Source organism: Eublepharis macularius, chromosome 10 (genome assembly GCF_028583425.1).
Source record: "Eublepharis macularius isolate TG4126 chromosome 10, MPM_Emac_v1.0, whole genome shotgun sequence".
Lineage (NCBI taxonomy): Eukaryota > Metazoa > Chordata > Lepidosauria > Squamata > Eublepharidae > Eublepharis > Eublepharis macularius.
In genome coordinates, this window is record NC_072799.1 from 86395922 (window position 1) to 86421317 (window position 25396).

Below are 25396 nucleotides of genomic sequence, written 5' to 3' on the forward strand. Positions count from 1 at the left end.
CACTGTTCCCATTATTTCTAATGGGCAGATGTGCTTTCCTTTACTCCCTAGGGGCAATTGCTGTTCCTTGTCCCTTTGGACAAGCATGCTTTCCATTATTCCTTATGGGCAATCGCTATTGGCATTATTCCCTATGGGAAAGCATGATATCCATTATTCCCTAAAGGCAATCGCTGTCTCCGTTATTCCCTAAGGGCAAGCATGATTCCCATTATTCCCTATGGCCAATCATTTCTCCATTATTCCCTCTGGATGTGCGTGCTTTCCATAATTCCCTATGGGCAATTGCTCTCTGCAGTATTCCCTATGGGCTCTCGGTGTTCCCATTATTTTCTATGGGCAAGCGTGCTTTCCATGCTTCCATACGGGCAAGTATGTTTTCCATTATTCCGTATGGACAAACTGTGTCCCCTTTATTCGCTATGAGCAAGTGAGATTTCCGTTTTTCCCTATGGGCTGTCTCCATTATTCTCTATGTGCAATCGCTGTCTCCATTATTCCGTATGGGCGTACGTGCTTTCCATTATTCCCTGTGGAGAATAGCTGTCTCCAGTATTCACTATGGGTAAGCGTGCTTTCCGTTCTTTCCTGTGGGCAGTCGCTGTTCCTAATATTGCCTATGGGAAAGCATGATATCTATTATTCCCTAAAGGCAATTGCTGTCTCCATTATTCCCCAAGGGCAAGCATTGTTCCCATTATTCCCTATGGTCAATTGCTTTTTCCATTATTCCCTCTGGGCAGGCATGCTTTCCATTATTCCCTATGTGCAATTGCTCTCTGCAGTATTCCCTGTGGGCTCTCGGTGTTCCCATTATTTCCTATAAGTAATCGTGCTTTCCATGCTTCCCTAAGGGCAAGCATGATTTCCATTATTCCGTATAGGTAATCGCTGTCCCCATTATTCCCTCTGAGCAGGAGAGCTTTCCATTTTTTCCTATGGGCAATTGCTGTCTCCATTATTCTCTATGGGCCATCACTGTCTCCGTTATTCTCTATGGGCATACATGCTTTCCATTATTCCTTGTGGAGAATCGCTGTCTCCAGTATTCACTATGGGCAATTGCTGTTTTGTTTGTTCCCTATGGGCAATCACTGTCCCCATTGTTCCCTATTGGCAATCATGGTTTCCATTATACCCTATGCGCAATCTTTTTTTCATTATTCCCTAAGGGCAAGCATGCCCTATGGGCAATCGCTGTCCCCATTAATCCCAAAGAGCAAGCAGGATTTCCATTATTCCTAATGGGAAAGTATGCTTTCCATTCTTTCCTATGGGCAATCGCTGTTCATATTATTCCCTAAGGGCAATCGCTCTCTCCGTTATTCTCTATGGGCAATCGCTGTCTCCATTATTCCCTACGGGCAAGCATCCTTTCCAATGTTTCCTGTGGGCAAATGCTGTCTCCATATTCCTTCTAGGTAATGGCTGTCTCCATTATTCCCTAAGTGCAATCACTCTTCCCATTATTTCCAATGGGCAGGTGTGCTTTCTATTCCTCCCTATGGGGAGTTGCTGTTCCCATTATTTCCTTTGGACAAGCGTGCTTTCCATTATTCCTTATGGGCAATCGCTATTTGCATTATTCCATATGGGAAAGCATGATTTCCATTATTCCCTAAAGGCAATAGGTGTTTCCATTCTTCCCTATGGGCAAGCATGGTTCCCATTATTCCTTAAAGGCAGTCGCTTTCTCCATTATTCCCTCTGGGCAGGTGTGTATTCCATGATTCCCTATAGGCATGTTCTCTCTGCTGTATTCCCTATGGGCAATCGGTGTTTCCATTATTTCCTAAGGGCAAGCGTGCTTTCCATTCTTCCCTACGGGCAAGTATGTTTTCCATTATTCTGTATGGTCAATTGCTGTTCCCATTATCTCCTATGAGCAAACTTCCTTTCCATTATTCCCTATGGGCAATCGCTGTCTCCATTATTCCCTACGGGAGAGCGCACTTTGCATTATTTCCTATGGGCAGATACTGTCTCTATTATTCGTTCTATCTATCTATCTATCTATCTATCTATCTATCTATCTATCTATCTATCTATCTATCTACCTACCTACCTACCTACCTACCTACCTACCTATCTATCTTTATATGCCTTTTCCTCTCTCTATCTCTATGATCATTTTCTCTTTCTATCTCTTAATGTTTTGTTTATATCTTTCTCTATCTTTATCTATGTGTATGTGTGTGTATCTATTTCTGATGTTTTTCTATTTCAATCCATCTAGCAGAGTTGATCTCTATGGAGCCTTTTCAATCTGTTTTCTCTCTGACTTTCTTTCTTTCTTCCTTTCTTCCTCCCTGCCTTTCTTTCTTTCTTTCTTTCCTTTCTTCCTTTCCTTCCTTCCCTTCCTTCCTTCTTTCTCTATCTATCTATCTATCTATCTATCTATCTATCTATCTATCTATCTATCATCATCATCATCATCATCATCATCATCATCATCAGCTCTTTCTATATTTATATGCCTTTTCCGATCTCTATCTCTATAATCATTTTCTATCTTTTCTATATCTTTCTCTAAGTATCTTTATCTATGTGTGTGTATCTATCTTTTTCAAAAGTTTTTCTATTTCAATACATCTTATTATCTATCTATTTAACAGATCTTGTTCCATCCGACTACATATGGATTTTAAGCATTCGAATTCTGTTTCTAGCTCTAGCGGAGTTGATCTCTATGGAGCCTTTTCAATCTATTCTCTCCAACATTCTTTCTTTCTTTCTTCCTCCCTGCCTTTCTTTCCTTCTTTCCTCCTTTCCTTCTTTCTTTCTTGCTTTTTCTTTTTTCTTTTCTATCTATCTATCATCTATCTATCTATCTATCTATCTATCTATCTATCTATCTATCTATCTATCTATCTATCTATCTATCTATCTATCTATCTATCTATCTATCTATCTATCTATCTATCTTTTTCTGTCTGACTTTATCTCTTTGTAGCATTTGCATTCTCTTTCTTGGTCTATCACATTAGATTTCTATGTAGCCTTTTCTAGCCTTTTTCTATTTTTTTCTCTGCATCTTTCCCTTAATGTCTATTTTTTTTACTTTCTATCTACTTTTTTCTATTTCTTTCCAATACTATCTATCGGAATCTATCTCATTCTATGTTTATATGCCCTTTCCTATCTCTTTCTATCTCTACTATCATTTTCTCTTTCTATCTCTTATCGTTTTGTTTCTCTTTAACTATCCTTATCTAGGTGTTTGTGTGTGTAGCTATCTTTTTCTAATGTTTTTCTTTTTCAACCCATCTTGTTATCTATCTGTTTAACAGATCTTGTTCTATCCGACTACATATGTATTTTCAGCATTCAAATTCTGTTTCTAGCTCTAGCGGACTTGATCTGTATGGAACCTTTTCAATCTGGTTTCTGTCTATTATCTCTGACTTTCATTCTTTCTATATATAAAGGTATACAGAAAACACTAAAGATAGCTATGGAAAGAGAAAATGATAGCAAGAAATAGAAAGAGAGAAACGTGCAGATGTACATAGAAAGAGAGAGATTCTGATCCATAGTGGTGTGAATACATAAAAACAGATAAAGATAGAAAGTTACAAATAGACATTAAGAGAGAGATACAGAGAAACAGAAACATAAAGATCAATGGTGCTATTGCTAGAAACAGAATGTGACTGCTCCAAATACATACAGAGTTGGACCGAACAAGATGACAAGATGTGAGAGAGAGAGAGAGAGAGAGAGAGAGAGAGAGAGAGAGAGAAAGATACACATACATACACATAAATAAAGATGGTTAGAGAAAGGTATATAAAAACAGGAGAGAGAATGATAGCTAGAGATAAAAAGGGCAGATATACCTAGGAAGAGGAGACAAAAAAAAAACATTAGAAAAAATAGTATAATTGGTGTAGATAGTTAGAGAATGGTATATAGAAAACGATGGGGGTAGAAAGAGACAGAGAGAAAATGAGAGATAGAAAGACACAGGAAAGCCCAGATATACACAGAAAGAGATAGATTCAGGTATATGGTGGTGGAAAGATATAAAAAGAAACATATAGAATCAGGCAGAACAATATAGAGAGATAGGCAACGGCTTTTTTCCACCCCTGCCTAACTGAATCTCTCCTCTATGGATATCTCCTGTTTTCTGTCTCTTTCAATCTCTAGCAATCATTTTCTCGATAGAAAGTAACAGACAGGAAGCGAAAGGTACAGAGAAACAGATAGGAAAGGCAACATAGAGCTCAACTGTGCCAAAGCTAGAAACAGAATGTGAATGCTGCAAATACATACTGGGTTGGAGAGAACAAGATAGATAAGATCAAAAGAAGGAGAGAGAAACAAAAAAAATAGAAGATAAACACAGATGAAAATAGAGCGAGGTATTTAGAAAACAATATAGATATTGAAAGAGAGGAAGTAATTGCTAGAGACAGAGATAGGAAAGGGCATATACCCACAGAAATAGATTCAAATAGATGATGGAAAGACAGAAACAGAAAGTAAGAAATAGATCAAAAGAGATTCAGAGAAACAAATATAAAAGGCTACATAAGAAATCAACTGTGTGAATGCTCCAAATATAGAGAGTTGGACAAAACAAGATAGATAAATAGATGAAAAGAAGGAGAGAAAAACAAGAACATCAGAAAAAGATACACCTAGATGAAGACAGAGAAAGGTATATAGGCAACGCTGGAGTTAGAGAAAGTGATAAAATGATAGCTAGCGAGAAAAGGTGATAGGAAAGCGTAGATAGACAGACAGAGCTAGATTCCGATAGATAGTGGTGGAAAGATTCAGTAAGAAACATAGAATGAAACAAATAGGAGGAGACAGATTCAGAGAAACAAATAGAAAAGGCGACATAGAGATCAACTGTGCTAGAGCTAGAAACCAAAAGTGAATGCTACAAACAGCTATAGAGTCAGACAGAACAAGATAGATAAATAGATAGAAAGGATTGGAAAAAAAAGATTAGAAAAAGACGTGTCTTCATGTATACACATACATGAAGTTAGTTAGAAAAAGGTATATATAAAACGATGCTAAAGATAGAAAATCAGAATGATAGCTAGGGAGAGAAAGAGATAGGAAAGGGCAGATATACATGGAAAGGGATAGATTCAGATAGTGGAGGAAAGACAGAAAGAAACAGATACAGTTAGAAAGTAAATAGACAGTAAGAGACATCTATACAGAGAAACAGACAGAGAAGGCTACATCGAGACCAACTTTGCTAGAAACACTGCAAACGCTATACGTACATATAGAATCAGGCAGAACCATATAGAGAGATAGGCAACGGCTTTTTTCCACCCCTGCCTAACTGAATCTCTCCTCTATGGATATCTCCTGTTTTCTGTCTCTTTCAATCTCTAGCAATCATTTTCTCTCTTTTCTCTCTGTCTCTATCGTTTTCTGTTTACTTTTAGCTAATTATCTTCATCTATGTGTATCTATCTTTTTCTAATGGTTTTGTTTTTCTCTCCTTTCTATCTTTTTCTTTCTTACTCAATATGTATTTCTAGCATTCACATCCTGTTTCTAGCTCTAGTACAGTTAATCGCTATGTTGCTTTTTCTTTCTGTTTCTCTGTGTGTGTCACTATCTATTTGTTACTTTCTATCGCTATCTTTCTTTCTATGGCTTTCCACCACCATCTCTCTGCATTTATCTGTTTGTATATCTGGCCTTTCCTAATCTCTTTCTCTCTCTAGCTATCCTTTTCTCTATTTCTGAATCTATATCTATCATTATATATCTCTCTATATATACCTATCTCTAACTAACTTCATCTGTGTATATATGTGTATATATATTTTTCTAATGTTTTTGTTTTTCAATCCTTCTTTCTATCAATTTATCTATCTTCTGTCCGAATCTATATCTATCTGTTGCTTTCCCTTTCTAGTTCTAGCGCAGTTGGTCTATTTTTTCTATTTTGCATCTGTCTCTTTTCTATTTTGTATCTGCCTTTTCTATTTTGTATATATTTTGTCTTACTGTTTATTTCTTACTTTGTCTTTCTATCTGATTCTGTCTTTCCACCACTATCAATCTGAATCTATCTCTTTCTATCTCTAGCTATCTTTCTACAGTTATCCCTACCGTTTTCCACATACCTTTCTCTAACTATCTCTAACTATCTTTCTAACTAGAGCTAGATATAGAATTGGACAGAACATGATAGAAAAATAGATAGAAAGGGGATTGAAAAACAAAAACATTAGAAAAAGACACATATAAGAACATAGATGTAGATAGAGAATGGTATATAAAAAACTATAGAGAGATCTGCAGAAAGAGAAAAAAGAACTAGAGATAGAAAAAGATAGGAAAGGGCAGAGAGACATAGATAGATAGTGGTGGAAACACATAGAAATAGAGATAGAAAGTAAGAATTAGTAAGAGACACAGAGAAACAGAAGAGGCTACTTAGAGATCAACTGTGCTACAGCTAGAAACAAAATGCGATAGCTACAAATAGATGTAAAGTAGAACAGAACAAGAAAGAAAGAAAGGAGAGAAAACAAAAACATTAGAAAAAGATCTACATACACTTAGACCAAGAGAGAGAAAGGCATATAAAAACGACAGCAAGATAGATAGATATAGAGAAAAAATGATCTAGAGACAGAAAGAGATAGGATAGGACAGAAATACATAGGAAGAGAGAGATTCAGATAGTGGTGGAACGGCACAGAAAGAGACAGATAGAAATACAAGGTAACAAATAGACAGTAAGATACAGAAAACACATAGAAAAGACTACATTGAGGTCAACTGTACTACAGCTTGAAAAAGCATGCGAACTCTACAAATAGATACAGAGCCAGACAGAACAAGATCCATAGATAGAAAGACGGATTTAAAAAATATAGAAAAGATAGCTACACAAACATACATATAGATGAAGATAGAAAATGGTATGTAGAAAACGATATAGACATAGAGAGAAAAAGACAGAGCTAGAGATAGAGATAGAAAGTAGAGATAGGAAAGGACAGAGAGAGAGAGAGAGATTCAGTAGATAGTGGTGGAAACACATAGAAACAGAGAGAGACAGAAAGTTACTAATAGACGGTAAGAGAGATACAGAGAAACATAGAAAAGGCTACTTAGAGCTCAACTGTGCTACAGCTAGAAACAGAATGCGAATGCAACAAATAGATATAGAATCGAACAGAACAAGATAAATAGAAAGGATTGAAAAAAAATATTAGAAAAAGATTCACAAACGTACATATACATGTATAGTTAGAGAATGGTAAATAGAGAGGGGTATATAGAAAAGAGAATGGTACATGGAAAACAATAGAGATAGATATAGAAAGAGAAAAAGACAGATAGGCGGAAAGGGCAGATATACATAGAAAGAGATAGTGACAGAAATAAACAGATAGAGATAGGTAACAGAGACTAAGAGAGATACAGAGGAAGCTAGAAAAGACTACATAGATATCAATGTGTTGGAGCTAGAAACTGTTTGAGCTAGTTTCTCTGTATCTGTCTCTTCCTTTCTCTTTGTTTTCTATCTCTATTTTCATCCCTGTGTGTGCATCTTTGTTTTTCAGTCCTTCCTCTTTCTAGTTAGCTTGTTCTGTCTGTTTGTTTTTCGATCCGTCTTTATCTAGTTCTGTCTGACTATGTATCTATTTGTAGCATTCTCTCCTCCTTTCTATCGATCTCTCTATATTGTTCTGTCTGATTCTATATGTATGTATAGTGTTCGCAGTGTTTCCAGCTCTAGCACAATCGATCTCTATGTAGCCTTTTCTGTTTCTCTGGATACTGAATAGCTGCCCTTTCCTGTCTCTTTCTGTTTAGCTATCTTTTTCTCTCGCTATATCTATTGTTCTGTCTGTTTCTATATGGACCTATAGGGTTCGCAGTGTTTCTAGCTCTAGCACACTTGATCTCTGTATCCTTTTCTATCTGTTTCTCTGTATGTTTCTTACTGTTGATGTGTTACTTTCTATTTCTATCTGTTCCTTTCTATGACTTTCCACACCTATGTATCTAAATCTATCAATTTCTATGTATAGCTGCCCTTTCCTATCCCTAGCTATCATTTTCTGTTTTTCTCTCTCTCTAGCTCTATCGTTTTATATAGACCTTTTTCTAACTTCATCTATGTGTATTTATGTGTATATGCCTTTTTCTAATGTTTTGTTTTTCAATCCTTCTTTCGATCTATTTATTTATCTTGTTCTGTCCGACTCTATAGATATTTGTAGTATTTGCTTTTGGTTTCTAGCTCTAGCACAGTTGATCTCTGTCGCCTTTTCTATTTGTTACTTTGAATCTGTTTCTTATTTGTTTCAGTATAATTTTTTTCTTTCCACCACTATCTATCTGAATCTATATGTCTATCTACCCTTTCCTATCTCTTTCTCTCTCTCGCTATCATTTTCTCTTTTTATATCTCCGGCATTTTCTATATACCTGTTTCTAGCAATAGCAGTTGATCTCTATGAACCAGTTTCTATATGTTTTTCTGTCTCTCGCTTACTGTATATTTTCTGTCTTCATCTGTTTCTGTCTTTACAACACTATGGATCTGAATCTATCCCTTTCTCTGTACATCTGCCTGTTTCTGTCTCTTTCTATTTCTTGATATCATTTTCTCTCACCCCATCTATCTCTAGCATTTTCTATATACCTTTCTCTAACTTCCATCTATGTGTATGTATCTGTATCTATCTTTTTCTAATGTTTTTGTTTTTCATTCCTTTCTATCTACAGAGAAAAGCTACAAAAGGGATCACATGTTCTAGAGTTACAAATGGAAAGCCAATGCTACACATGATTGAGTGATAGAAAGTAACAAATAGACAGTAAGGGACACATTCAGAGAAACAGAAAGAAAAGGCTACATAGAGATTAAATGTACTAGAGCTAGAAACAGGATGTGAATGCTAGAAAGAAAAAGAGAGAAAGGAGAGAAAAACAAAAACATTAGGAAAAGATAGATACACATAGATGAAGATAATTAGCAAAAAGTATACCGGAAATGATAGAGACAGAGAGAAAAGAAAGAAAATGATAGCTAGAGATTGAAAGAGGGAGGAAACAGGAGATATCCATAGAGGAGAGATTCAGTTAGGCAGGGGTGGAAAGCCTTTAGAGATAGACAGTAAGAGCTAGATATAGAGAAAGATCGAAAAGGCTACAGAGAGATCAACTGTGCTAGAGCTAGAAACACTGCAAAAGCTATGTGAATGCTATAAAGAATGTGAATGCTATAAATTTAATTGATATAGAGTCATATAGAACAAGACGGATAGGTTGATAGAAAGGAGAGAAAAAGAAAAACATTAGAAAAAGATAGATACACATAGGTGACGATCATTAGAGAAAGGTATATCGAAAACGTTAGCGATAGCTATAGAATGAGAGAAAATGATAGATATAGAAAGAGAGGAAAGAGCAGATATCCATGGGAAAAGATAGATTCAGATAGGTAGTGGTGCAAAGCCTTGGATGGAAGATAAATACAGAAAGTAACAAATAAGCAGTAAGAGACAGATACAGAGCAACAGATAGACAAGGCTACGTAGAGATCAACTGTGCTAGAGCTAGAAACAGAACACAAATATATATAACATTGGACAGAAAGAAGGATTGAAAGACAAAAACATTAGAAAAAGATAAGATTCACAAATGTACATATAGATGTATAAAAGAAAGGTAAATATTTAGAGAGTGGTATATAGAATAGAGAATGGTACATAGAAAATAATAGAGCGAGATATAGAGAGAACAAGAATGGGCAGATATACATCGAAAGAGATAGTAGTGGAGAGACAGAAATCAACAGAGACAAACAGAGACTGAGACAGATACAGAGAAAGCTAGAAATGACTACATAGATATCAAGTGTTAGAGCTAGAAACTGTTAGAGCTAATTTCTCTGTATCTGTCTCTTCCTTTCTGTTATTTTCTATCTCCATTTTCGTCCCTGTCTATGTATGATTTTGTTTTTCAGTCCTTCTTCTTGTAGTGTTCACATTCTGTTTTTTTAAATCCGTCTGTATATTTATCTAGTTCTGTCCAACTCTGTACTATGTGTAACATTCTCTCCTATCTCTCTATATTGTTCTGCCTGATTCTATATGTATGTTAAGCGTTCGCAGTGTTTCTAGCTCTAGCAAAGTTGGTCTCTATGTAGCTGTCTCTGTCTGTTTCTCTGTATAGATGTCTCTTACTGTCTATTTACTTTCTAACGGTATTTGTTTCTTTCTGCCTTTCCTCCACTACCGGAATCTATTTCTATGTATATCTGCCCTTCCTGCTCTCTTTTCCTTTCTAGCTATCATTCTGTTTTTCTGGCCTCAGCTATCATTTCATATATACCTTTTTCTAACTAACTCCATCTATGTGTATTTATATGTCTTTTTCTAATCATTTTGTTTTCAATTCTCCTTTCTATCTATTTCTCTAGCTTCTTCTGTCTGACTCTATAGCTATTTGTAGCATTCGCTTTTGGTTTCTAGCTCTAGCACAGTTGACCTCTATGTAGCCTTTTCTATTTGTTTCTCTGAATCTCTCTTCTTGTCTATTTGTTACTTTCTGTTTCTTTCTAACCCTTTCCTATCTCTTTCTGCCTCTAGCAATCACTTCCTCTCTTTCAACATCTATCTCTATTGTTTTCTAAATATTTCTATCTTCATCTATGTGTATATCTTCTTCTATTTTTTTGTTTCTCTCGCCTTCTTTCGATCTTATCTATCTTGTTCTCTCTGACCCCGTATGTATCTGCAGCATTCGCATTCTGTTTATAGCTTTAGCACAGTTGAACTCTATGTTGCCTTTCCTGTTTCTCCGTACCTTTCGCTTCCTGTGTATTTGGTACTTTCTATCTCATCTGTTTCTTTCTATATCTTTCCACCAACATATGCCTGAATCTATCTCTTTCTGTGTATATCTGGGTTTTCCTGTCTCTTTCTCTCGCTAGCTTTCATTTCTATCTCTTTCTAGGTATATCTGCACTTTCCATCTCTAGTTATCATTCTCTCACTTTCTATATCTATCTCTTCTGTTTTTTATATACCTTTCTCTAGCCATCTTCTAACCAGTTGATCTCTATGTAGCCTTTCCTATCTGTTTTGCTTCCTTATATTGTCGAAGGCTTTCATGGCCAGAGAAGGATGGTTGTTGTGGATTTTCCAGGCTGTATAGCCGTGGTCTTGGCATTGTAGTTCCTGACATTTCTCCAACAACTCTGGCTGGCATCTTCAGAGGTGTAGCACCAAAAAGACAGAGATCTCTGTGTCACAGTGTGGAAGGGGTGGGGTGGGGTTGAGCTGAGTCGTAAGTGTTTCCCAGGGTGTGGAATGCTAATAGGGGGGAGGCTTCACTGTATCCTGAGGAGGTTCTTTTGCATATGGATTGGTGCTTGATGTGCTAATCTTCTCTGCAGGGCTATTGTCCGGTATAGAGTGTTTTGTTAGCCTGGTGTTTTTCAGGACTGGAAACCGTGCTCTATTCATTCTTAAATCTCTTCTTTCCTGTTGAAATTGTGCTTATCCTTATGCATTTCAATGGCTTCCCTGTGCAGTCTGACAAAGTAGTTGGAAGTGTTGTCAAGTATTTTAGTGTCCTGGAATAGGATACTGTGTCCTGTTTGAGTTAGGCTATGTTCAGCCACTGCTGATTTTTCAGGATGGCCAAGTCTGCAGTGTCTTTCATGTTCTTTTATTCTTGTCTGGATGCTACACTTTGTGGTCCCAATGTAAACTTGTCCACAGCTTCAGGGGATACGGTATACTCCTGCAGAGGTGAGGGGGTCTCTACTGTCTTTTGCTGAACATAGCATCTGTTGTATTTTTCTGGTGGGTCTGAATACTGTTTGTAAGCTGTACTTTTTCATAAAAGCTTTCCCTTTGATATATGGCAAAAACATTTTTCCTGTGAGAGACTGTTTTTCCTTAGTTGTTTGATTTATCCTTCGTTTACTCACTCTTCTGATTTCATTTCTGGAGTAGCCATTTTCTTGAAGTGCATGGTTAAGATTATTAATTTCCTCGTTGCGAAAGTGCGGTTCACATATCCGTCTTGCACGATCTACTAATGTTTTTATTATGCCTCTTTTCTGTCGAGGGTGGTGATTGGAGTTTTTGTGTAAGTACCGATCCGTGTGAATTGGTTTCCTGTAGACCTTGTGACCTAACTGAAAAAAATAGAAGAGGCTATAAAGTCGGACAGAACAAGATAGCTAGCTAGCTAGCTAGCTAGCTAGCTAGCTATCTTGTTCTTGTATCTATCTATCTATCTATCTATCTATCTATCTATCTATCTATCTAGATAGATAGATAGATAGATAGATAGATAGATAGATAGATAGATAGATAGATGATAGATAGATAGATAGATAGATAGATAGATAGATAGATAGATAGATAGATAGATAGATAGATAGATAGATAGATAGATAGATAGATAGATAGATAGATAGATAGATAGATAGATAGATAGATAGATAGATAGATAGATAGATAGATAGATAGATAGATGAAAGAAAAATAGAAAGTAAAAATAGACAGTTAAGGACAGATACAAAGAAAAAGATAGAAAAGTCTACATAGAATTCTACTGTGATAGATCAAGAAAGATAATGTGAATGCTACAAAGAGATATAGTCAGACAGAACGACAGACAGACAGACAGACAGACAGACAGACGAAAGAAAGAAAGAAAGAAAGAAAGAAAGAAAGAAAGAAAGAAAGAAAGAAAGAAAGAAAGAAAGTGTCTGAAATAATAGATAGAAAGGTTGAAAAGTCTCCTTAGAGATGCACTCTGCTAGCGCTAGAAACAGAATTCAAATGCTGAAAATATATAAGATCTGTTAAATGGATAGATAAGATAACAAGATGGATTGAATAAGAAAGACGTTAGAAGAAGAACGTTACAAACACATACACATAGATAAAGATAGTTAAAGAAAGCTATAAAATAAAACATAAGAGATAGAAAGAGAGAAAATTATAGTAGAGCTAGAAAGAGATAGGAAAGGGCATATAAACATAGAAAGGGATAGATTCTGATAAATAGTGGTGGAAAGACATTGAAAAGAACAGATAGAAATACAAAGTAAAAAATAGACAGTAAGGGACAGATACAGAGAAACATAGAAATCTACAGTGATAGACCAAGAACGAGAATGCGAATGCTACAAAGAGATATAGTCAGACAGAACAACAGATAGATAGAAAGTTAGAAAGAAAGAAAGAAGGAAGGAAGGAAAGGAAGAAAGAAAGAAAGAAAGAAAGAAAGAAAGAAAGAAAGAAAGAAAGAAAGAAAGAAAGAAAGAAAGTCAGAGAGAATAGAGAGAAATCAGATTGAAGTCTCCATAGAAATCAACTCTGCTAGAGCTAGAAACAGAATTCGAATGCTTGAAAATCCATATGATGTCAGATAGAACAGGATCTAATAAACAGATAGATAATAAGATGGCTTGAAATAGAAAAACATTAGAAAAAGATAGATACACACACATACACATAGATAAAGATAGTTAGAGAAAGGTAGTATAAATAACATGTTAAGAGATAGAAAGAGAAAATGATAGTAGATATAGAGATAGGAAATGGCATATAAAAATAGAAAGAGATAGATTCCGATAGATAATGGTGGGAAGACAGAGAAAGGAACAGATAGAAATAGAAAGTAAAAAATAGACAGTAAGGGACAGATACAGAGAAACAGATAGAAAAGGCTAAAGAAATCTACTGTGATAGACCAAGAAAGACAATGTGAATGCTACAAAGAGATCCAGTCAGAGAGAACAACCTACATAGATGATAGATAGATATAGAAATAAAAATAAATAAATAAATAGATAGATAGATAAATAATTAAGGAAAGAAAGAAAGTTGTAGAGAATAGAAAGAGAAAAAACAGATTGAAAAGATTCCATAGAGATTAACTCTGCTAGAGCTAGAAACAGAATTCGAATGCTGAAAATACATATGTAGTTGGATAGAACAAGATCTGTTAAATAGATAGAAAACAAGATGGATTGAAAAAGAAAAACATTAGAAAAATATAGATACACACACATACACATAGATAAAGATAGGTAGAGAAAGATATAAACAAAAACTTCAGAGATAGAAAGAGAAAATGATTGAGATAGGTAGGGCATATAAACATAGAAAAAGATAGATTCTGATAAATAGTGCTGGAAAGACATAGAAAGGAGCAGAGAGAAATAGTAAGTAAAAAATAGTAAAGGACAGATATAGAGAAAAAGATAGAAAAGGCTACATAGAAATCTACTATGATAGACCAAGAAAGAGAATGTGAATGCTACAAAGAGATATAGTCGGAGAGAACAAGAAAGAAAGAAAGAAAGAAAGAAAAGAAAAGAAAGAAAGAAAGAAAGAAAGAAAGAAAGAAAGAAAGAAAGAAAAAGAAAGAAAGAAAGAAAGAAAGAAAGAAAGAAAGAAAGAAAGAAAGAAAGAAAGAAAGAAAGAAAGAAAGACTGAGAATACAGAGAACGGTTGAAATAGAAAAACATTAGAAAAAGATAGATACACACACATACATATAGATAAAGATAGTTAGAGAAAGATATAAACAAAATGATGAGATAGAAAGAGAAAATGATACTAGAGAGAGTAATAGGAAATGGAATATAAACGTAGAAAGAGATAGATATAGAAAGAAAGAAAAAAGAAAGAAAAAGAAAAATTCGGTGAGAATAGATAGAGAAAACAAATGGAAAAGACTCCATAGAGATCAACTCGGCTAGAGCTGGAAACAGAATTCGAATGCTGAAAATCCATATGTAGTTGGATAGAACAAGATCTGTTAAACAGGTAGATAATAAGATGGATTGAAATAGAAAAACATTAGAAAAAGATAGATACAAACACATACACATAGATAAAGATAGGTAGAGAAAGACATAAACAAAACGTGAAGAGACAGAAAGAGAAAATAATACTAGCGATAGAGATTAGAGGTTTTCAATTCGGTTATCTGATTTGGTAAAAATTACTGAATCAAAGCCGTTTTGGTAGGTTTCGGTATTACCAAAAGGTTTTTAGAATACTGAAAAATTTCGGGAATACTGAAACAGAGAATATTGAATCAATTCAGTATGTTTGGGGTCGATTCGGTAACCCGCCAAAGAATCGCCATTTTGCAAGCAGTTTGCATTTGCCGTTTGAAGAGGGGACGGGGAGAAGAAGTGACAGAGTCACTACGTCCTCCTCATCCCTCCCCTCTAGCTAGAAAAGGCGGGAATCTTTGCTTTGAAAGGTGCTTGCTTGCTAGCATTGCACTTGCAAAAGGCAATTCAAAACAAGCAGCAAGAGACTCCTGCCTGGATTTCAGGTAGGGGAGGAGTGAGCAGGAAAGAGTGATAGAGTAGGAGTGCAAGGGGGAAGAGGGGGGGTCAGGCAAGGGAGGGGGTGGGCCAATCCCACTGCTACATCCTTCTTCCAGCCAATGTGTCAGGCCTGCTATCCAGAGTAACGCCATATTGTTTTCTGTTGCTCTCTCGTGTTCTCTCATTCTGTAGTTTTCCAGTGTTATTCATCTACAGGTTCACAGAGAGCCAGCTGTATTCCCGGGAAGGCGGGAGGGCCTTATCTACCAGGACTAGACATCGACCTTGGAGGAGCATCCCTCGCCTTCCCAGGCATCTACTGTAGCGAGACAATGGGGGGGGGAATAGAAGGAGGTTTTGATATATCGCAGTTTGTAACTAACAAGTCATTCTCAACAAAATGTCAGTTTATGGAATTCAAGTTACTCTGATTTCATCTCCCACCCCTTGCTGCAAGAAATCCAAGGTCTCTTGGTACAAAGGTTATTCATTGAAAGATTATATTCAAAGTACAGGTGTCCATAAGTAATCCTAAGGCATGAAAGCTTCTGGCTGACAGTGAAGCTTTGTTGAGAATGACTTGTTAGTTACAAACTGCAATATATCAAAATCTCCTTCTATTCTCGCCCCCCCCCCCCCATTGTCTGGCTACAGTAGATGCCTGGGAAGGCGAGGGATGCTCCTCCAAGGTCGATGTCTAGTCCTGGTAGATAAGGCCTTCCTGCCTTCCTGGGAATACAGCTGGCTCTCTGTGAACCTGTAGACGAATAACACTGGAAAACTACAGACTGAGAGAACATGAGAGAACATGAGAGAAAACAATATGGTGTTACTCTGGATAGCAGGCCTGACACAATGGATTCTTTGGAAGAAGATGCAGCAGGGGATTTAAAATAGAGGCTGGACTTTGGGACAGCCTCTGTTGCTGCTGGAGAGAGACAGCGAGAGAGACACTGCTTGCTTGCTTCTTCTCACTGTCTCTGCCTTGGCCTGACCTTCTGGACTGGAGTGTCAGTGGAGTGGACTTCTGCGGCTGCCTGTGGACTTCTGCCTGTGGATCAACTCAGGGCTGGGCATCAGGAGAGGACTGGTAGGAGATATTTTTTATTTAGGGAAGAGATGGGAGGAAGGGAAGGCACAGAGTTTGTTTAAATTGATGCTGGGCCACTCTGCTGGCCTCTGGTTAAAAATGCTTCACTGTGACACTGGCTTTGCCTGCAGAGTGGGCCTGGGTCTCCTTAAGGCTTGGATTATTGTTCCCTGCTTTATCTTTTGGTGCCAGGGAACAAAAGTGGGAGCATTTTTACAGAGGATTGGCCTCACTGCTTGCATGTTTGCTCTCTTTAACTCTGTGGGCTGCCTGCCTGGGCACTGTGGCTATGGGCCTGGCCAGGCGACACCACTGCCACGGCCTGGTGTCTTTTAACTTTGGGTGCCAGGGAACCAAAGTGGGAGCATTTTAACTGGGGCTTTGGAATCACTGCTTGCATACTTGCTCTCTTTAACTCCGTGGCCTGCCTCTGCACAGTGGCTCTGGGCCTGGCCAGGCCAAACCCATGCCCTGGCCTGGTGTCTTTTTAAAGTTTGGTGCCAGCCAGGGAACCAAAGTGGGAGCCTCTTTATTGGGGGTTTGCCTCACTGCTTGCATGTTTACTCTCTTCAGCTCTGTGGCCTGGATCTGCACTGTGGTGGTCCAGACAGTGGAGGACCTGAAGCCCTTCAAGGACTTCACTGTGGTGGTCTCATCAGACATGGCAACTCTGAGTCTGGTCATTCTCCTGGTGCACATGCTCCAGAGGAATCTGGCCACCTTTTCGGATCCAGACGCACCTCGTGCTGACGTCGTTTCAGCGGTGCGCACACTAGTGAGAAGGCTGCAGCGGGGCATAGCTGCCAGGCTAACGCCTCTCACACAGAAGATGTCATACATGTTGGTTACCATGTGCGACCAGTGCATCAAGGGCACTTTTGCCGTGTGGGACGGGATCCTCACCCAAGTCAGAGACAGCCTCTGTACTTGGGTGAGGTGCAGGCAGGCCGAGAGGGGACACCTCTCGACAGAGGGGATGGGAGAGTGGCTCTGTCGTGCGGGTCCCTCTTGCGCCCACTCTGAGCGGGCTCCTCCCACAGCCACCACCAGAGTGTCCATGGAGATGAAGATGCTCCAGTGGTCCCTCGGGCCCTCTGGGATCATGAGGTGCCTGAGAGAGGATTCGGCGGAGGCAGTGGTCAGGGACTACCTTGCGGAGCCCTGCGAGTTGCTCTCCACCGATCCGCTCAGCTACTGGGCCAAGAAGGAGTCGGTCTGGCCGGACCTCACCCTCGAGGCACAGCGGCTGATCTCATGCCCTCCGACGAGCGTGGAGAGCGAGCGCCTCTTTTCCTATGCAGGCAACATTGTCAGCCCACATCGCTCTCGCCTTCTCCCATGGTGACTTGAGCAGTTGACCTTCTCTTGCCTCTTCGATTTCTCAGGACTGGACTTCCAGAGTGAATGAGATGAGCCCGCCTTGTGGCCTGCATCCTCTGCAAGTCCAGTCCTTTGGAATCGCGCTCTCCCCTGCATGAAACTTGTTAGACGCAGTTAAAACTGGCCAGCAGAAGGAGGGTGGGTAGGTACCAGTGGCAAAGGGAATGCACCCTGCAATTTGATCCCCCCCAAAGGAATTAAAAAACTCTCCCAAAACTGTGACAGACCCTGTGGGACCAAATTTATTCTGAAAAATAATGACATGCCCAAGAAATATTGATTGCCACAGGAGGAAGAAATAGGTTAGATAGGGACTGGTTAGGTTAGGGATGCTTGCGTTTAATGTTTAGTTACTGTGTGTTGATAGTGAATGTTTTTACTGTTGTTTTAAGTGTTCTGATGTTTTCTCATTTGCATGCCATTGAAATGTTTCTTTTGGGTGGGTGTGCTTGGTGGGGTTGTGGAACAGTTGGGGATGATGCAGGTGGCCAGCTGATGATGAAGGAAACGTCGGTGTCTGTCAGATGTTTCCAGGTACAGGCTGAGGCTAGCTGGGGGGGGGGAGGGAACCTCTGCAACTCTGCTCCAGAAATGCCGTTGTGCTGTGCCTGTGGATGTGGACGGTTCTGCTTTGTGGTGTTTCCCCACTGGCTGAACTGAAAGCTCAGTTGCAGGAAATGACAATGGTTCTGCTGGACCTTGTTGCAATGGTTTCCCCCAATCAATTTGGTTTGGGAGGGATGGGTGATTGCCCTCATGGCCTCACATGCCAAGAAATAAAGTGATTTGGAAAAAACTGTGTGTGTGTGTGTGTGGTTTTTCTTATTCTGTCCTTGGTTTCTGGAATGGAGGCTGTGTTACCTAAAGCATTTAAGGAGATAAAGTGTTTTTGACAGGAATTGTGTTTTTGTGCTTCTTTGATGTTAAAGTGAGTTGTGTTGTTTTTGTGCTGCTTTCATGCCCAGTTGTGCCCCCCTGCTGTGTAACCTAAAGCTGTTCTAGAAATAAAGTGTTTTTGACAGGAATTGTGTTTTTGGTGATTCTCTGATGTGAAGTGAATTGTGTTATTTTTCAGTGTGGGAGACTGCTGGTGTAATGTCTCATAATACTTTGCCTGCTTGTACTTTGAAAGTGAGAAAATAAATTTTTAAAAACTTTAATCAGTGTGTGTTTGTGTTTTATTCTTTGTTGTGCAGTTGGTTCCCATCATAGGGAACAATGGGGCTGGCTGGCCAACAATCTCTGTACGTGGTGGGGGAATTTGGAGGAGGGTGTCTGTGGATCAGGTGTTCTTTCCCAGGAACAAGCTTGCACTCGGGAGTGTGCCCACCATTGTGGCACCCCTGGGCTGTGCATAATTGCCCAGGGAAAGAGAGTTTAAAAGTTCCCATCATAGGGAACAATGGGTGACGGCTGGCCAGCCCGCTCCTGGGGTACTGGCTTGTTGGGTCAGTTGGGGAGGGGGTGGATTTTGGTCTGTGTGGGGCTGTTGTAGGTAGATATGGGTCTGTGTGGGGATGTTGGGTGTGGATTTGGGTCTGTGTGGGGCTGTTTGGTGTGGATTTGGGGGGCTGAGAGCACCTTGTTTGGGAGGCAATAAAATGGCCCCCCAAAGTGGGATCAGCTTGAGCCTTGTTGGAGGGTGGGAGGACATGTGGGAGATGGGCCCGTGAAGGTAGGGGGCATTTTGCATGCAAAATGCCACCCCTAGCCAAACAAGCCTCTCTTTTTTTCCCCATAGGAAAAAATGGAGAAAAGGGGGGTCTGAGAGCACCTTCTTTGGGAGGCCATAAAATGGTCCCCCAAAGTGGGATCAGCTTGAGCCTTGGTGGAGGGTGGGAGGACAGGTGGGAGATGGGCCCCTGAAGGTTGGGGGCATTTTGTTTGCTGTTGGCTGTTCGAGGTCTTGCAGTGCTGGAACCCCCTCCAGGGGTTCGGGCCCGGTGGCATCTTGGTAATCACTCGAACCAGAGGCCAGGGACGCCTCGCTCACATAATCCACAAGTCCTTGTATTTGTACGTCCTGCAACACCGGCTGTGTTGCATCAAGGGTGATGTGCAGGAGCTGAACTGATCCCTGCTCTACTCCACCACCCCCTCAACGAGGCCCGGTGTCGCGGGGCCCTGGTCCACCAGGTCCGAGACCTCTAGGGTGGCTAGGGTACGTTGGACACCGCGTGCGCCATCCACCCAGCCCTGCGTAAGTCCTGTTAATGCTAGCAGATCACAGCGCATGACTTGGACTTGATCCATGAGGTCATCCAAATGGTCCCCGTCCCAGGATTCTTCCCCCTCTGTTGTCTCCAAAGGGCCCAGCTCTGGGTGAATGCATTCCCACCATTGAACTTCTTGGTGGGACATGGGGTCCGCTCCTGGCCGGGAGGTCGTTAGGGACTCCAAGCCCCCTGGTGCGAGTCTCTCCTGCGTAACAGGTAACTCTCCATAATGCCCAGTGGCCGCATCCCACCATAGATCCGGTCCGCTCGGGCCAGCTGGCATGCCATCCCAGGAAGATTGCCACGGTTCCCATCTATAGTCCCCCAGAGCCTTGTACACCGGCTCCATCTCTGGGATAGATGTCAGAGGTTGCTCTAAAATGCTGCTTTATCCAATCCCCGCAGAATAGCACGCGAAGAGTGTTCCCCTCCTCCTCTCCTTCTCTTCCCGGGGCTAGGGTGCCCACTGCCTCGGGGTTGGTAACTGTGTCCACGTAAGATGGGAGGCCCTGCTCCGTGGGATGTCCCCAAGATTCATGGAAGTCCTTCTAGGCACGGCAGTCGCTCCCAGCGGCAGGGCAGGTTGGATTGTAGAGTCCTCTGGCTCTATCAGTCCCAGACTGAGCGGCTGTTGACAAAGGGCCGGTAGTACGTGTTCAGAGGTAAAGAGGATTCCTAACAATATGTCAGGCTATGGAAGACAGGATATGGTGGCCCAGACTCTAGACCCCTTCAGCAAGAAATCCAAGCTCTTGAGTAAATGGGTTTTATTAGATATCTTGGCGTTGCCATATATATGTCCATAGAATAGTCAGAAGCAATACAAAAGCATCTCCCGTACACAGGTTCCTTGTTAGGAATGACGAACTGAACACATCACCCCCACCAACTGCCCGTTCCCCACTCCCCCTCCCTTCCAGACCACAAAGCATAGAAGCAGGAACAAGACGAAGGGAGTAACTTCAGTAGAGCTGTCTCAAGGCTGCTGCGGCGAGCCGGCCGCGGAGACCACCGTTCTCTGGTCCTGGGAGCCTAGGAAGCTGGAATGCAAAAGTTAGGCAGGTGCAAAAGAATGACTGGAAGGCCTGTGGGACAGTCCTGACACCCCCGTTATTTGTAAATCCACCGGGACTTGCATACGTTGAGCATCCACTGCGCTTCTCATCCAACCCCGGGTAAGACTTGTTAACACCAACAGGTCATATCTCATCACCGGGAGCTGTTCACTGAGGTAATCCAAACGATCCTCTCCTCTTAGCTCCGTCCCTTCTGTCGGCTCGGGGGGGTCCCGGGCGAGGAACAAGCTCCCTTGGCAAATGTTCTTCCATCGCTGGTAATCCCGTCCCGAGGGGGTTCCAACTGAGCTTGGCTCCAGGGCCTGGCAGCAGCCCTTGAACCAGAGGCTGAGGCCCGTTCGCGAGCAGCCGAGTGGCCTGTTTTTTCTGTTCGTAATGCAGTTCGTGCCCATGTGCAGTCAGAAGGCTTCACACTCTTTAAGGTCTCAGAATTGAGGTTTACCGTACTGGGGACTCTGCCCCTCTTTCAGCCATGCTACCCCTGAGGAGGCTGCCATTCACTTCAGGAAAAGATCTCCTCCCTGTCCCAGGAAAAGGAGCCTTCTTTATACCCTCCTCCTTCCTACCAGCACTGCCCTGGTGCCCAACACCTTGGCCAATGTTGGCTACAACTCTATGATTATGCCCTCCCTCTGACCTTCCAGGGGCAGGTTGGCCGTTCCTTCCCCCAACCCTGCCCCTTTCTGTGGGCTGTGCCTTGTGGCCTGGTTGTTGGTTGGCCACGGCCTCCGAGGTTGGCCATCACTTTGGGTCATTCCAGGTGGCGGGGCGGTGCCAGCCCACAGCTCCAACTGGGCTGCATGTCTTCGGGCAGCTGGCCCGCTCTTGCTGCAGCTCATTTCCACTTCCTGCGGCCTTGTAGCAGCTGTCAGGTGTCTAAGGGAGCCACGGAGTAGCCTGGCTTGCTGGTGGGGTTCCCATACGCACACCTCTCCATCCTGCCAATGGGGCTTTTGCTGCTCATGCTGCTTCTCCTCACCTTTGCCAGTTTGGCATAGTGGTTAAGAGCACAGGACTCTAATCTGGAGAATTGGGTTTGATTCCCCACTCCTCCACTTGAAGCTAGCTGGGTGACCTGGGGTCATTCACAGCTTCGAGGAGATCTCTCAGCCCCACCCACCTCACAGGGTGTTGTTTGTTGTGGGGATTATAAGATCATAGTTTGTCAAGCGCTCTGAGTGGGCGTTAAGTCATCCTGAAGGGCGGTGTATAAAAAGAATGTTGTTGTTGTTGCTATCTTTATTTGAATTATCTGAAACAAAATAAAAATAAGTAGGACACATGTTATTGATTATTATTGATTATTCATGTTGTTATTATTACTACTACTACTACTACTACTACTACTACTACTACTACTACTACTATTGCCACTGGTGCCTCCAGGTGTGTTCCATTGGGGTAGGGACGTGGCAGTTGATCCAGGGAGCTTCCTGCAGAGCCTGAAACCAGACAACTAGCAGCAGCAACGGAAGGAGGGCGAGGGGTCTTCAAAGGAATGTTGACCGCTCCATTGCTGCTTCCATGTGAGGAGGGCCTGAGAAGGGACCTGGAATATGGGCTGCGCTGCAAGAACAAAGGGCCTTCTTCCCGCCGCCGCCGCCGCCGCCACCTCTTGGCCTCTGAGGCGAAGACCTGTAGCTAACGACTCCCTTTTAATCACTGCGGAGTGGCCAGCAAGTGCTCCTGTGCAGGTATAAAAAGTGAGTTGTCTCTAATACAGCTCGGCTTTTCTAAAGTAGAATGAACAAACTTGGATTCTGCATTGGAATGCATTGTGTACTGGCATACGCCCATACGCCCGAAATCAACGCGCCCTGAGGTTCTTGAGCGTTCTATGCCTGTTCTCCGCCTGAGAACAGTTGGCCGCGAGCTTGATTTGCCTCGCCGGCCGTTAAAACGGCTGCCCGGTCAGCTCAACACTTAGAGCTGCGTTAGACCTCCATGGATCCCAAACCGGAAGTCCTTTTTACTTTCTATTTCTATCTGTTCCTTTCTATGTCTTTCCACCACTATTTATCAGAATCTCTCTCTTTCTATATTTCTATGCTCTTTCCTATCTCTTTCTATCTCTACTATCATTTTCTCTCTTTCTCTTATATTATTTATATCTTTCCCTAATTATCTTTATCTATGTGTATGTGTATCTATCTGTTTCTAATGTTTTTCTTTTTCAATCCATCTTACTATCTAGCTATCTCTATCTCTACTCTCTATTTTCTCTTTCTATCTCTTACTTTGTTTATATCTTTATCTTTATCTATGTGTATGTGTGTGTATCTATCTTTTTCTATTGTTTTTCTATTTCAATCCATCTTATTATCTATTTATTTAACAGATCTTGTTCTATCCGACTACATATGTATTTTCAGCATTCGAATTCTGTTTCCACCTCTAGCAGAATTGATCTCTATGGAGTCTTTTCAATCTGTTTTCTCTCTATTCTCTCCAAAATTCTTTCTTTCTTTCTTCCTTTCCTTCTTTCTTTCTTTTTCTTTTTTCTTTTTTTCTATATCATCTATCTATCTATCTATCTATCTATCTATCTATCTATCTATCTATCTATCTATCTATCTATCTATCTATCTATCTATCTATCTATCTATCTATCTATCTATCTATCTTTATATGCCTTTTCCTATCTATATCTCTACAATCATTTTCTATCTTTTCTATATCTTTCCCTAACTATCTTTATCTATGTGTATGTGTATCTATCTGTTTCTAATGTTTTTCTTTTTCAATCCATCTTACTATCTAGCTATCTCTATCTCTACTCTCTATTTTCTCTTTCTATCTCTTACTTTGTTTATATCTTTATCTTTATCTATGTGTATGTGTGTGTATATATCTTTTTCAAAAGTTTTTCTATTTCAATACATCTTATTATCTATCTATTTAACAGATCTTGTTCCATCTGACTACATATGGATTTTCAGCATTCGAATTCTGTTTCTAGCTCTAGCGGAGTTGATCTCTATGGAGCCTTTTCAATCTGTTTTCTCTCTATTCTCTCCGACATTCTTTCTTTCTTTCTTCCTCCCTGCCTTTCTTTCCTTCTTTCTTCCTTTCCTTCCTTCTTTCTTTCTTTTTCTTTTTTCTTTTTTTGTCTATCATCTATCATCTATCTATCTATCTATCTATCTATCTATCTATCTATCTATCTATCTATCTATCTATCTATCTATTTATCGATCGATCGATCGATCGATCTATATTTATATGCCTTTTCCTCTATCTCTATGATCATTTTCTCTTTCTATCTCTAAAAGTTTTGTTTATATCTTTCTCTAACTATCTTTATCTATGTGTATGTGTGTGTATCTATTTCTGATGTTTTTCTATTTCAATCCATCTAGCAGAGTTGATCTCTATGGAGCCTTTTCAATCTGTTTTCTTTCTTTCTTTCTTTCTTTCTTTCTTTCTTTCTTTCTTTCTTCCTTCCTTCCTTCCTTCCTTCCTTTATTTCTTTCGTTCCTTCCTTTCTTCCTTTCCTTCCTTTCCTTCCTTCCTTCCTTCATTCCTTCCTTCCTTCCTTCCTTCCTTCTTTATCTATCATCTATCTATCTATCTATCTATCTATCTATCTATCTATCTATCTATCTATCTATATCTATCTATCTATCTATCTATCTATCTATCTATCTATCTATCTATCTATCATCTATCATCTATCATCTATCATCTATCATCTATCATCTATCTATCTTGTTCTGTCCAACTTTATCTCTTTGTAGCATTTGCATTCTCTTTCTTGGTCTATCACATTAGATTTCTATGTAGCCTTTTCTATTTTTTTCTCTGTTTCTTTCCCTTAATGTCTATTTTTTACTTTCTATCTACTTTTTTCTATTTCTTTCCAACACTATCTTTCGGAATCTATCTCTTTCTATGTTTATATGTCCTTTCCTATCTCTTTTTATCTCTACTATCATTTTCTCTTTTTATCTCTTATCATTTTATTTCTCTTTAACTATCCTTATCTAGGTGTTTGTGTGTGTAGCTATCTTTTTCGAATGTTTTTCTTTTTCAACCCATCTTGTTATCTATCTGTTAACAGATCTTGTTCTATCCAACTACATATGTATTTTCAGCATTCAAATTCTGTTTCTAGCTCTAGCGGACTTGATCTGTATGGAGCCTTTTCAATCTGGTTTCTGTCTATTATCTCTGACTTTCATTCTTTCTATATACAGAAAACACTAAAGATAGATATGGAAAGAGAAAATGATAGCAAGAAATAGAAAGAGACAGAAACGTGCAGATGTACATAGAAAGAGAGAGATTCTGATCTGTAGTGGTGTGAATA